Raw genomic sequence first — 14,802 nt, 5'->3', positions numbered from 1 at the left:
CTCAAGGAGAGCCTGGTGACACAGGGCGGGGTCAGCAGCCTAGGCTGGGACTGGAGAGCCAAAGAGCAGGGATCAGCAATGCACTTCCCACATTTCCCTCTCAAGGGGGCCTCAGAGCCAGGGAAGCAGGAGCTGGTGGAGAACAGGCCAGACAGGTGCCCCTGGGGTGGGCCTGCTACCACCCTGGGATGGCAGCTGGGGGGCATGGCCACAGGGCACAGTTCTGCCTAAATTCAGAGGATCTGGAAATTTGGTCTGTCTATGAGGATTCCTGAATTTTAGGTTTTTAAATTTTTTTTTAAGTTGTAGATGGACACAATACCTTTATTTTATTTATTTAATTTTATGTGGTGCTGAGGATCCAACCCAGTGCCTTCCATGTGCCAGGTGTGTGCTCTACCACCGAGCCCCAGCCCCAGGCCCCAACTTTAGATTTTGATAGCTAATCCAAAACATTCCCTGGCCTAGAACCTTCCAAATGATTGACACACTTGATCAAGGAGATCTTAAATCATAGTCATCTCTTAATTGCCACTTACAGGACCCCCCTGTCTCCAGTCCAGTGGTGCCATCTGAGAATGGAGGTGGGTGTTGTCAGACCTTCCTGGCAGGAATCCCATAATTAAGGAGGAGAGTGCCTCCCAGGGCAAGGCAGGCTGGCATTGCTGCCCTCAGCCTCAGGGGGCAAGGTGTACCCACCAAGGGTCCAAACTGACCTCCCTGGCCCGCTGTGGGGTGTGGCTTCCTCCCTGGAGGAGGCCGGAGGGGGAGAAGAGCTGAGAGGAGCCACAGAGATGGCGATGGTCAGCGCTGAAGCAAAGGGCCCTGAGCTGTTCACACACCAGGACCGGAGAAGACTGCCATGGGGGCCCAGCAGGGCTGCCCAGCAGGGGCTGAGGTTGCTGCCCTTGTTGTCCTGGACCCGCAGAAGAACCACTGGCTCATTACAGCACATGTCTTCTCCAAGAACCACCCAGCCTCACAAGGCTCCCCACCCCAGGGTGGCTTTGAGGCCTGCTGTGGCTCCACTCCCAGGACACCTTGTCCTTGAGGTTTCTTTGGACCTGATGGCTCACTTACCCGCGCTGGATCCTGAGCAGGAGTTAATAGAGCAGGCCTGGGGCGGCCACCCTCAGAAAGAGGCTTCTATGACACGTGGGACTTGGTTCTCTAAGTGTGGCACCCCTTCTGTCCAGGATGGTGTAGTACACCCTGCTGCTGTCACTGACAACGTGGTTCATGCTGAGCGCCTGCTTCCAGAGGTGCCCAAGTGACCAGCGCCCAGGACAGCCCTGGGCCTTGAGCCTCTGAAGCGCAGCCTGGCAGGCAATTTGAACACGCGTGGTCACAGCTACTTGCTGGAGGAAGGAGGCTCATCCCGTGGGACCCTGCTGGGAGGGGACTCTGGAAAGGTCCTTCAGGTTTGCTCTGGACCTTGCTGATGTGGGCTGAGTTTTCTGTATGTGCTTCTACAGTCACTCAGGCAGTTGGAACCACCCAGCTTCTTGCCCCTGTAGGCACAGGTGGAGGCTGCAGAGCCCCTGACAGCAGCCCTGCCCACGCCTGTCTCAGGGTGTCACTGCGGGGCCTTGGGAACAAATTGCAGGTCATCCTGAGCTGCAGCCCAGCCAGGCCAGCTTCTTCAAGGACCAGGCTTGTTCCACCCACGCTCTAGATCCCTTGTTAGCATGGGAACAGGCCCCCAAGTCTCTGGCCCTGGGGTACTCAAGGACACAGGTGGCAAGGACACAGAGCCCTGCTTGAGCCCTGCCTCCAGGGTAGAGCAGCATGAATTTCCTGCTGCTGACATTCACTTGCTCAGGTGAGTGACAGAGAACAGGCAGGGAAGAAGAGGAAGAGACCAGGACCAGTGCAGCGCTGCCTAGTGGGGAGAGCAAGCCACCCTCACATCCTGACCCTGGAGCAGAACAGCTGGCTCATTACATCATACGTTGTTCTTTTGGAAGGAATGATTTTCATGTTTTCTGAAATACACTGTAGGGCTGGGCACCTCAGTCCACAGTTTCCCACAGACTTTGGAGAACACCCACAGCAAGAGCTAAAGCCTTTGGCCTATGGCCCGAGTGACCCCAGGTGGCCTGCAGATTCAGTCAGGATGCCTTGGTGGCTGCTGCAGTCTGGCTGGGCACAAATCACGAGCCACTCAAGCAGGAACAAACTTTATTTCTGTTCTCTCATGAATGACAGGCACGCGGCCTTCTCCCGGGACCCACCACACACCAACCGGAAATCCCTCCTCTGGCACTTCCCCCAACCAATAAGAACTCCCCAGGAATCCCAGGCGAGAACTCCAAAGTAGCCAGCGCCTGAGGAGGACAGCAGGGGTGTAATATACAATTGAATACACAGCCTAACATAACCATCATCATCTCAATGGCTCGCTGGCTTCACCTCTCAACCACTCCGTTCTGGCAAAAATGCCATGGTCATTCCAACTGGGCTATGGCTCTCAGCAGGTGGCCCTGTGCTCCTTGGTATGGAGCCATCTGCAATTTCATACGTTTAATTTAGTTGACTTGTTTTCTTGACTTAAATATTTACTCATGGTTTGTCCCATCCTTGTCCCAAAGATGCATTTGATGCACTAATTATACTTCCCCCTCAACCTATAATTAGAATACGGGGAGCAATTAAAAAGGAGGCTTGGAAGTGAATACAACAAGGTGTTCTCAGTCGTAGAAACTCCGCGAGGGCCATAAGCACATTCACCCTGCCCTTACTTAAGTTCTTATTTCATGTTCACAAGAAAACTATGTGAAGTGAGAAGTAAAGCTCATGCCCACACATCCCCAGGAATTCCCTCTGCTCTCGGGCGCACACGCACACCGCACTTGGCAATGACTGGCCCCCCTCCCTGTTCTTCTCCATCTCCACAGAACCCAAGCGAGTGTTCAGGGGCTGCGTTCCCAGGCTCCCTGAGGGCTCTGATGGGCCCCAGCGTGCCCACCTGCCTGGTTGCAGCTGAGTGGCTCCCTGCCTGCTGCCTGACCCCCAGAGCCTCAGTTTCCTCATCCATCAGAGGGAAGGGAGGCCTGCAGGGGCCCTGGGCTCCTTTCCCAGGACGGCAAAACAAAGGGAGGCAAACAGGTTTGTCAGACCTCGTAGCACGGTGAAACTTGGGGTGTTCTGGAACTTCCTGATTCCCCTGCCCCAGTTCTTCCAGGACTGTGCAGGGATGGTCCATTGGTTGCCATGGTAACCAACTCCAGGGAGCAGAGGAAATCTGCACCTCCTCCTGCACCACTGGCCCTGAAGTTGGACAGACATCAAGCCTCGCCCAGGAATGGACCCTGATCACGCTAAATGGCTAGGTCATCACTGTGGTCAGAAAGGCTCATACTGTGCTCACATCTAGCACAGCCACATGATGACCAGTGACCAACACCGTCTGGAGATGTAAGATGCTGCCCTTAGCCACACGCATGCTGCCCTTGTTCAGAGGGCAGCTTAGGTGTTTTTCCAAAGGACTCAGCAATTGGAGCAGTTCATCCTGCAGGCGCCTGAGGCCTCAGAAAAGAAAAATCAGCCCAATGAAACCAAACCAGGATTCAAGTCCAAATGATGGACCCATCTTCATTCAGCAGGAAGCTAGTACCTCTGCACCCTTCCCTCTTTCCCAGCTCCTGACCCACACTGGTCTGCTTTTTTCCCCTCTGGGTGCATGTATGCTGGACATTTCACACAGGCAGAGTCAGAAATAGGGGCTCACAAGGCAGAGGCATTCACAGCAGCGCTGGTCTCCATGGACTAAACCTTCCCAAGGTCCCTCAGCCGAAGAATGGCTAAGGAAAGGGTAGTTATCCACATCCCGGGGTGTCCTTCAGCCCTGGAAAGGAAGGAAATTCAGACCCATGCTATGGAATGGACAAACCTGGGAACACCCAGCTAGCTTAAGAAGCCATATACAAAGGGGGGGTATTTCAGTAATTTTTTTTTCACAGTTAGTTTTCCCCAGAACATTCTATTAATTGAAAAAAAATCAAAAAAATTAAAAAGTAGGTGTCTTAAAAGTCGTAATAATATTTTTAAATTCAAATATTTGATTTATACCCCACACAGATGTTATTATAACTGCTTTCTTGACCTCTTGACTCATCAAAATCAATTTTGTTAAAGCTGTTGGTCACTGAGACATCTGTGGAGCACACACGCAGAGGCACACACCGTCCCTTCCGACTCCGGCTTCAGTAGGACCCACAGGGAACCTCACCTTGTCCTTATTTGACATTTTGACATTTTGTCCATCATGGATTTTTTTTTCCTGCATTCATTATAATGACCTGGAGCTTGATTGCTGGTGTCTGTGACACCCCTTCACGATTGTTTCTCAAGGAAAGTCCAAGTTTTCTTGCCAATCCCAGCAACTGCTGCTCCCCAGCCTCTGCTGGTGAGGTGCACTGATCATGAGAGTCGGGGAGAAGCTTCCCAGGGCTGACGCTGGGCCAGGCCCTTTTCAAGGTCCATTTACTCCTCACCATGGTACCTAGCAGGAAGGGCGCAGCCATGTCATGTTGAAGATGCAGCAGTTTTAGTCTTAGAGAAGCAAAGTCACTTCTAAGCAGTAGGAAAACTTGACTTTAAACACAGCCTTCAGGTTCACGCAGAATCCACCCTCCTCTACCCCACTGTCCTGCCATCCCCACAGCTTTGACTGCAGAAGGACTGTCACCTGGCCCCAGATTGCCTGGGACATTTCTGGCTTTACCTCTCAAACATTCTTATCCCAGGGAAGCCCTGAGTCCTGGGCAGAGGGGACTGTAGGTCACCTTGTCAACAGGACACAGGGATGGGGGTTTGCAGACCCAATTCAAGTCCTTGTCTCTGTGGCGAAGTCCCTGCCTGATGGGGCTTTCCTGTCCTCCTGCAAGGATTCTTCCTAGGATAGTCATCATTTCAACCCCTGTTTGGCCCTGATGCGGATTCATAAAAGAACGGAACAGGCAGGTTAATGTAATTGGAAAAAATAATGCAGCTTAGAGGAGAGTGATGCGGGGGTAACAAGCTTAGGATTTTTAGTACGAGGCATGTTACTGCTACATATGAAAACCGATGTCTGAGAAGGATGGGTTCTCCCCAGAGGTTCCCAGTCCCAGAGGCTGGAAGGGGGAGCAGGGCGAGGAGGCGCTGGGGAAGTAGACGTTGGGCTGAAGCTCAGGCAATTCTCTCCCCTGTAGCTAGAAGCCATGCACAGAGGCACGTGCAAAGGCCAGGGTCGGTTAGGAGGGAGATAGGTTTGGTGGCCGTTGAAGACACACAAGGTTTACAGGGGAACAGAAAGCACTGGGAATGGAGACAAAGCCTGTAAGGCCCAGGCCCTCGAGAGGAGCAGCACAGAATGGAGAGAGGGGGCCTGAGCCTTCTCTGAGAATGTTCTGGAAGGTCTCTTGTTCCCATGACCCAGGCCTGACAGACCATCAGATGTCCCATGTTCCCAATATCCCTGCCACTGGCTGATCCCTCCAGCGGTTGTGCTGCCGTTGCCCCGGGTGGGCCCTTGAGTGCCCAAGCTTGTGGGGTCTGATCTTCAGAGCTCGCAAGTCTCGCCTCTCCCCCTTCCTGAGGTCCAGCCCCACCTTCAGGAATCCCTCAGGAGGGCCTGTTGATGTACGTGACACATCTCCTTATGTTCTTTAAAGCCCGAGGATCAGGCTGCCCCTCCCTTGCACTCTGGTTCCTAAGCAAGACCCACTTCAGAATTCCCTGGGAGGCCATAAAAACAGGGATTGATGTGTCCCCTGTTTACCACCCAAGTAGCACGTGCAGTGCCCTCCTCTCCTAGAGGTTGTCAATCACACTTTGCAGCATGGGGTGGCTTTGACAAGATGGCCTCTTGGCCACACCTGGCAGATGGAACCTGAGAAGGTGGTCAACAGGTACCTTCGGGAACATTCACTATGTTGTGTTGGGGTTTGAGTGTGCAGAGTTTAGCTCCCTCAGGCCTGACATATTGCAAGAGCTGTGGCTGTGATTTAGGTCAGCTGAGGCAAACCTCAGCTAGGAGGAGGAAAAGTTCTCTTCCCCTTATCGCAAGTCACAAGTTCTGCATGGTTTGGCCAAGAGGAAGAAGCTTCCTGCATACTGGACCTGGGAACAGTACATTCGGGGATTAGATAATGTCTACAAAGAACTTTGGGAGGGTACTTATCAAATGAACAGGAACAATCTGAATTTAGCTCTGTGTACCCGCTGAGACATGATATTTGGGCAATGTGGGTGAAGTGTTACTGAAGAATTGCTTGCTTTGTTAGAAGAAGAATATAAAAGGAACTTGCAAATAAACCTCAGCATGCAGTTGCAATTGCAATTGGCTCTGCATCCCCTGTGTCCTGGTTATTTCGCGACCCTTACCCAGGGACCCGAACGCTCTAGACGTTCACAATGTTGAATGAAGATATTTTTCTTCTCTGTGTTCTTCTCTGGGGAAAAAAAAATGGATGCAGACAGCAGCTCCTCCCCCCATTGAACCTGCTGCCAGCCTCCCTGGCTGCCTGGTGGAGGGGGCTCCTTCTTGGCACCTGTTATTTGGGAGCCCTGAGACCAGGTGCTATAAGTGGAAGAACAGAACAGACCAAGGGAGCACTGTCAGAAAGCGACAACCCAAGTTCCTGGCTGATGAGCGCTAAGCCGGCCTTCTTAAAAGGCAGAGAATCTGAACAAAAGCTCTTTACAAAAAAAAATTTAAATGACTTCACAAATTTGGTAAGAAATTCCAAAGTCTGTCCGAATGCCTAAGAAGCCCTGGCTGCCCAAGGCCATCCCTAATTACACTTCTGAAGTGGGCTTGAAACAATCCATTTCCATTATCTTTCTCTCACTGTGGGTTCTGGGAGGGCCTGGGGAATCAATTGCAAAATTCAGCTTCAAGTTTTCTTTGCAAGGGAGTTCATAACCCACTTGAATCAAAGTGTGAAATATGATATATCAGGAACTATGTAATGTTTTGAACAACCAATTAAAAAAAAGAAAAAAAAAAGAAACCTGGTGACACGAGATTTAACTGAATTTCACTTGTTAGATACTAATGGCAGATCCGAGCAGGGGCTTGATAGATTGGGGGTTTTCTTTTTGCAGCTAATAAAAGCCAATTCCTGGGAGGTCACGGGTGTGAAGCATGGTTGGCATTCCTCATTAGACTCCTTTCAGTTAATCTTCGGTATATCCCTGGATAAAATTGCAAAGACCTAGAGTCAGCCTTGCAGCCATCATTGCTGGACACAGGAAAGGGGGAAGTGGCGTCTCCTCAGTGTTCAGGGACAAGAAGCCTCTAAGTCAATTATGAAGTTGAGAATCCTGAACTTGGATTTACACAGGCAAGTCAGAGTGAGCCTGCTCCAGGCCTGGAGAATTGCCAAGGTGCAGAAGCTCCTGGAAATCACCTTGGAACCATGACCTGGTCATGCAAGGTCAAGCTCCAGCGTGCCTCACTGGTTGGAAGGTCGGTAGCATGCTCATAAAGCAAACCATTCAAGTCAGTATGGGTCAAGCTTATGGGTCTTAAGTCTTTTATTATAAATACATGTTTCACAATAAATATATGAAATAAAAATTATTCACGGACCAACACCCTATCCACTGCCAAGGGCAACCAATATCCATCACTTAGAAAGAATTCTACAGATTTTCTCTTGATCAGCTAAAAACATTTGGTCCTTAGAGAATATACATTTTAAATTATATAAGCGTTTTGTTAATATTTATTATTAAATATGTACCACTTGACTCATTATTTCCAGCTCCATTACAATTCCAAATGGTACGCTGAATTATGAATTAGAAAAATCTGCCTCTTTGGTAAGATTTTTAGCAGTGATCTGCAAGAAAATCACATGATACATGTTGAATGCTGCATGGACTATCAATATGAATGACCACCCCCTAGAGTTGTAAAGTGGGCAACTTGCCCAACTGTACTGTGGTCCTCTGCCAATGTGGAACCTGTGTCATGGCCCCTGGTGAAAGCCTCAGGCTTGAAGACCTGGGTGGGCTTCCTTGGGTGGAAATATTTCTTATGGATTGCTGAAGATCACTGCAAGATGAGAAAACAACTTCCCAGGTGACTCCCCCAGGAAGGGCTCTGGAGATCTTGGCTGGCTCCTCTGTGCTTGGTACACCTCTTGCTATCCCTCCTGTCCACCTGCAGGAATGAACCTTAGCCAGGACAGTGACTTTGAGTCCTTCTAGGAAATCATGGTGAATTGGTCTTGTGAGTCCTTCTAATAAATCCCAAGACTTGAAGGTGGTCACAAAACACACTTCATTTGGAAAATGGAATAAATATCCCCCAAGGTAAGACATTTCTCCCAGAATTATCCATTATCACACAGCCACCAGCTGAGCACATGGCAGACGTGCTTAATGTGGTGCTTGGTTGTGGCACCACGGGAACCAAAGGGAACAAAGATGGCGGTGTTACAGCACGGTCCATCCTGACCACACAGGCCAGTGTTGAAACCAGAGGTGATGGACAGCTGCAGCTTAGGTCCTCAGTGGGCATGACGAGCTGGTCATTAACTCCTTATTTTACAGATGAGGTGATGCTGGCGTGGGGTGGTTCCATGTCCCCATGCAGCCTGATCAGACACAGCTGGAGGGCCCAGGGTACACCAGGCTCCTGGCATCACCTGGAGATAGAAGTACCCATAACCAGTGCCACAGTCTGGCTGGGCACAATTCAGGAGCCACTTGTCAAAAGAAACTAACTTTATTTTTAGAACTACAAACGCCAAGCAAAACAGCTCCTCAGGAAAAACCCTCAGAGCCCAACTGCCACCACCGGCTTCCAGAAGCCTCTCCCACCCACACCAACAACCACCTCCCACAATCCTCCTGCTCTTGAGGCCGATTGGCTAGGTCGCGTGGGCGGAGCCAAAGAAGTCCCCCAATGAGCAGTTCCGTAGTCTGAAGGGCAGGGAAACAGCCCAATGAACATGACCGCAGAGGAGCCAATCAGCTAGATGTTGCTGGGGCCGCTGTGAGCCAATCATCATCTGGCAGTCTGAGGGGCAGGGAAATAGCCCAATGAACATGACCACAGAGGAGCCAATCAGCTAGATGTTGCTGGGGCCACTGTGAGCCAATCATCAGCCTGCAGCTGGAAGTTTGCTGGCAGCTGGAAGTTTGTTGGGGCCCCTTTGGCTGTGGCTCTCAACAAACCAGGACATCCATGCTGTGTCCATTCCATCAGCAGAAGGACCCCAACCTCCCTTCCCTTGAGTGACCACTGACACCTCTTCATAGACAATTAGCCATGAGCCTTCCTGTCATGTCCCATAGTCCTGTGGACCCAATCACCTCTTGGGGGACCTCACTGCACTGCTGCCCTGTAGTGGTGCTGTTCCTCCTCCGCCAATGCATCTTAAGTAATCTTCTACAAAGACCCTCACCGTAATTGTTCTTGTTAACAGGATACCAGCAAAGATTTCTGCAGAAGAGCTCCATGTGTTTAGAAAGTCCCATTTCCTGTTTTTCTGTCTTACAAAGAGCTCAGTTTAACCATGGACTTGGTGGTGTTGCTTCTGCTTTTGTGATAAAACATATAAGACCTCTAACGATTCCAAAAAAAAAAAAAAAGACAAAACTTACTTTCTGAGAAATAAAAGAAAAAAAATTACTCTTATGTAGACTCTCACAAAAATGTAGAGGCATGGTCCAGAGAGTTTTAGGCAAGAGCCCCTCTGACCCTGCAGACAATAAACCTTCTTCCTGAAACTCCCTCGGGGCCCAGCCTCATCTGTCCTCCACACCCGACAGCCATGGCCATGTCCTTGCTCTCCGGTGCCTTGAATTTCTCTGGCTTCCCGAGCCTGCGCCATTGCACATCCCAGAACCACTTTATGTCACTCACCTTCATGCATCAGGTGGCTGGGAACAAGGGGACAGCCCATGCCAGTGACGCCCGACCCCCAATATAGGCTTTTTCTTGCTTCAAAGAATTGTCTTTCTATGAGCCAAGATTTACGCCCATTATCATACTAATGATTGTTCAAATAGTGACATGTAAGTACATTGTGATTATCAATCCAACCAATCCTCTTAGTAACCAGATTGGGTAAGTGATAGTTAACTCCATTTTGAAGATAAGGAAATTGAAGGTAACAGGGAGTAAGTAACTCACCCAACATCACCAGACTTAACCCGGTTAAGCCCAGGGGACTAGAGGGCAGAGGCCGGTTGGAACTCAGAGCTCCACTCTGCTCCCCTTCATTACAGTGTCAGGCCATCAGTGTCCCATAAGCCTCTCCTACTTCCCCTGAAATGCTCACTGTAACAAATCCACAGACCTGGATTGTCTCCAAGCAAGGTCCTGGAAAGGTGGACCACCTAGCTTTCAGATCTGCACAGAACCCCCCTCCTCCACAATGCTGATGGAGATGAGTCAGAAAAGCACGAACCTGTGGTTTTGTGTTTTCTTTGACATTTGAAGCCTGACTGTCTGGGCTGGGAGCTTGAGAAAAACTCCTTTCCCTCCTTCTATTGTCTCCCAAACTGAGACCCAGCCTATGGGGCTGAGAAGCAGCTCAGGCAGAGTCCAGAGGCAGGTGGCTGAAACCTGGGGGTGAAGCCCACTATCTGAGTACCCGGAGGAGCCAGAAAGATGATGTGAATGAGGGAAGGCACAGGGGTTTGAAACAGAGCGACATGGCACAGCAAACCCCTGGAATGTCTCGTTCACAGACCTGGAACCCGGGGCTGAGGACAGCGCCCTTCTCCTCCTCGCAGAGCGACTCCTGTAGGAACATTGAAGACGGGGAAGCCCCCAGGAGGTAGAAGTGGGGGAGCAGCGACCTTTCGGAAGAAAATGGCCAGGTAGGTGGACAGGGGCCTCCAGGTGACTTTGTCTCTGACAACCGACTGTAAGGTAGAAAAGCAGCACACTCTCCATAGTGAGGCACTGGCGACTGGCCAACAGCGCTGGGGCCAACAGAAGCGATTGTTTATTTTAAATTCATCTGGAACCGAGTCTCAGCCTCTTCTCTCATTATTCAGGACCTGCAGGCACGACCTCAGACAGAAGCCGCCACCAGGGGGACACGGTGGGTGTGGACATCGATGCTGCGGTAACCACCGCGATGGCCCTCTCTCCTCCTTTTAATGTGGAAGCTCGTCTTTCAGATGCCAACTCAACTTGGGAAAGAGAGCAGAAGGGAACAACGTCCCCTCCTACCAAGACTCGGCTGCCTCCTAAACACTCTGCAGAGCCGGCCCTGCGTGGCTAAGCTCCTGGTGAGGCCCTAGGCTTGCTGGGCAGGAAGGAGGCACACTCAACAGTCACTGGTCTGTGCGCGACATGAGGCCAGTCCTCCAGCTAGCCAGTCGGTCACTGAATGAACCAGGAAGGAGACCAGGTTCCAGGCTTCCGGCTCTCTGTTCTGCTGGGAAGGAGGGTGAACTCTGGGGACAGTGCCTGAGGGCAGAGCCTCACCCACCACCAGGGCAGTGCCAGAGGATGAGGTCTGGATCCCTGCTCTGTTGACAGCCCCAGGAAAACAAGTCGGGGAGCCCGGGGACCCTATTTCCCACTCAGCTCCCACCCCGTGGGCTGTAGGGCACATTGAGGGCTCTGGGCCTGGTTCTGGGTGGATAGAAGGTATTGGACCGTCTGGAGCAGAGGAGTGAGGCTGTTTGTATGGCATTTAGGAAGCAGCCCTGTGGCTGCTGTAGGGAATAAAGGGGAGATGCAAAAGCAACAGCCAGGGACTGTCAGGTGCCCCTCCTGCACCGGGGTGACTGGGCCACCATTGCAGCAGCCCCAGGGCGAGGAGGGCAAGACCCAGAGACCATAGGGTGGGCTGAGGTTCATGTGAGCACAAGACTCTGAGGCGCTTCCTCTTGACCCCACACACTACGTGGGAACTGGTGAGAAGGGCGAGCTCTCCCACCCCAGAGGGAATGGAAGCCTGAGGAGTCCCTGTCTCCTGCCTTCTGCACCAACAGAGCCTCTAATGCTCACGAGGACCTGGGTCCCTGCTCTGGATTTCTGGGCCTGTGCAAGTGGGCACCCATCCTGCCTGTGACTTACTGTTGGCAAGACGGGGGAGGAGCAGTGACGAAGAAGGTCAGGTGTCCAGTTTGGGATGATTTGAGATGACTACCGGGGTTTCAAAGCACATCAGTCATGCAGTGGATGCACAGAAGCTACCAAGGCAAGAGCAGGGCTCTCTCTCGTTCTGCTGTTGGGGTCGTCTGGTTGAGGGGACGTTGACTTGAGAGGTATGGGCAGTACTGGTGCCTCGTGTGGTCTTGGCGTCAATGTGGAGGACGTTCAACTCTGGCTGTCAGGATTGACTGCTCTGACCACCATGGGCCCCGCCTGTCCCCTGCCCAGGTGCCGAGGTTTGGCTGGGCAAACAGAAACGATTATTTATTTTAAAATCATGTGGAACATATCCATCAGTGGATATGTTGCTCTGTGTGTGTATGTGTGTGTGTGTGTGTGTGTGTGTGTGTGTGTGTGTGTGTGTGTGTAATTGGTCACAGTTTTCCAATTGCACTTGAAGTGAGTGGCTGGACCACTTCCTCAGCATGATGGAGGGTGAGATGACTGTCAGGGAGCCACAGGTCCCCTGGCTGCACCGTCACTAGATTGCAGCTAAGCAGAGCCTGAGTTTCAGAGATAGACAGGCATGTTCAGGCCAGGAGCCACGTGACAGTGCTCACAGGACAGACCCCGCAGTGCTCTACCAAGCCAACCTCAGAGGCCACTGCACAGAAAGCTCCTGTCTGGTACGCTAGCCATGTGCCCTCTGACCTGCACTGCACGTTCCCAGAGAACGTCCGGTGACAGAAGCTGGCTGAGAGTCCATCTGGTCACCTCCAGCAGCCGTCCCTTGTCTTGCTTCTTTCTACCTTTCTGGGTCGACACCAACAAGAGCATTTTAGAAAATCTTGAAGTCGCCGTGTCTGCATCAGGGATGGGAGTCCCGGCTCCTGGGCTCAGACGCTTGAGAGCACGCTCTGTGGGTCTAGCCTGCCAGGTTGTCTCACCAGCTTCCTGTCCACTGGGACCCAGGCCACCGCTCTGGCAGGCAGGCAGGCCGGCCATCCCTGAGCACTGTGGCCTGCAGAGCAGCCCCAAAGGCCTCACCTCCCAACCACACCCCACGGCCCCTCCTCACTGCCCCTTGCCCCTGCTGGGAGGACAGAGCTGTACCTGGGAGTGACCTTGTTGCCCCAGGAATGAGTAGATTCCTCAGTGGGACTGAGTGAATCAAGGCAGAAGAGCTGAAATCTGTCCCCTCACCTGCACATGATGCGGTACCGAGCTAAAAGCCTGCCCAGAAATAGCCAGGACCAATGTTTTGATGTCCTTCCAGCCTCTGGACAGCCCACCTTCACCCTCTGCTCTCTGACTTGTGTCTAGGCAAGCTATGGGCAGGTGCTGGGGCCTGTATCAGGTCCCTCAGGGAAACTGACCAGTGAGTGCATACACAGATTTATCACAGGGAATTGCCCATGAAATTATGGAGATGGAGAAGTCCCAGTTCCAGCCAGGTGGGGTGTAGTCCAGTCCATGGGTGAACTGCCCACCAGCTGAGGACAGGTCCCAGTCCAGTCAGGAGGGCCCACATCCCCACTCAGGCAGTTGGGCAGAGGGTGAACTCTCCTCTGGCTCCTGTCCCTGTGCAGCCAGGTCCTGCTGAGCTCTGCTAGCTCGCAGTCTCCTTTCCCTCCTCAGAATCTACCTGGGTTCACACCCCTGGGCCCAGGCTCAGCACAGGACTCTCAGCTCCCAGGCCTTTCTGGCTCCACACTGAGATGTCCAACAATCTCAAACCCAAATCTTAGTTTGTTTTCCATCACTGAAACAGAATACCATAGACTGGGCAATTTGTAAAGAATCAATTTACTTCTCATGGTTCAGGAGACAGGGAAGTTCAAGGTCAGGGTCCTGACTCTGGTGGCACCTTCCTGCTGGGCTCCACGTGTGCAGCCTTCACGTGGAAGGTAGGGCCAGCCAGCTCAGTCTCTCCTTCTTTTTATGAAGCCACTAATGCCGGCATGGGCCCCACTCTGTTGACGTCATCAGACCCTGACCCTCCCAAAGTCCCGACCTCCAACTGCACATGGATTTGAGCCATGTGTTCCTGACACTTGTACCTCCAGGGACACATTCAAGCCCCAGCGCCAACATGCCACGGATGGAGCTCCTCCCGGTCTCCTGGACACTCCCATCTCTCCTCTTCTCTTGCTCACCCACCACGTCTTATCTGTCCACAAGTCTCAGCTCTGCCTCTAAATGCAGCCCTACTATGTACCTTCCCACCCCACACCGCCTGGCGAGCCAGGACCTTCACCCAGACCAGGACAGCATGCCCAGCGGGGCTCCTTGCTCTCACCGTGTCCTCTGGCAGTCTATTCTAACAGAGCAAAAGCCTTCAATGCCACCTTGAGCTGCTCAGGCTCCCAGTGCCAAGGTCCATGGTGGGACCTACAGGTGTGGCCCAGTCCCAGCTCTGTCCTTGTCCCTGGTCTCACACTTCACTCGCTATTGATCCTCTGTGTCAGGAGGGCAGGTTGAGGAGGTGCCCCAGTGGACCCCTCTACCTGGATGCTCATGCCCACATCTGCCTCAGGCCTGTGCTCCACAGCTGCCCTGACGCTCGAGTGGTAAACACTTTAGAAATAGGCAATACCACCTTGACAAACTTCCAAAAATCATCTGTGACCATTACACTGATTTGAAAAGAATAAAACTCCCTCAACAGGCAAAAACTTTACAAAAAGAGAAAAGAAAAAGAAAATGATGGGCTAATATTTCTTATGAATATAGAAACAAAATTC

Source organism: Urocitellus parryii, chromosome 3 (genome assembly GCF_045843805.1).
Source record: "Urocitellus parryii isolate mUroPar1 chromosome 3, mUroPar1.hap1, whole genome shotgun sequence".
In the NCBI taxonomy this organism is placed as follows: domain Eukaryota; kingdom Metazoa; phylum Chordata; class Mammalia; order Rodentia; family Sciuridae; genus Urocitellus; species Urocitellus parryii.
The sequence above is the reverse complement of the archived record's forward strand: the minus strand, read 5'-3'. Positions refer to the sequence as shown.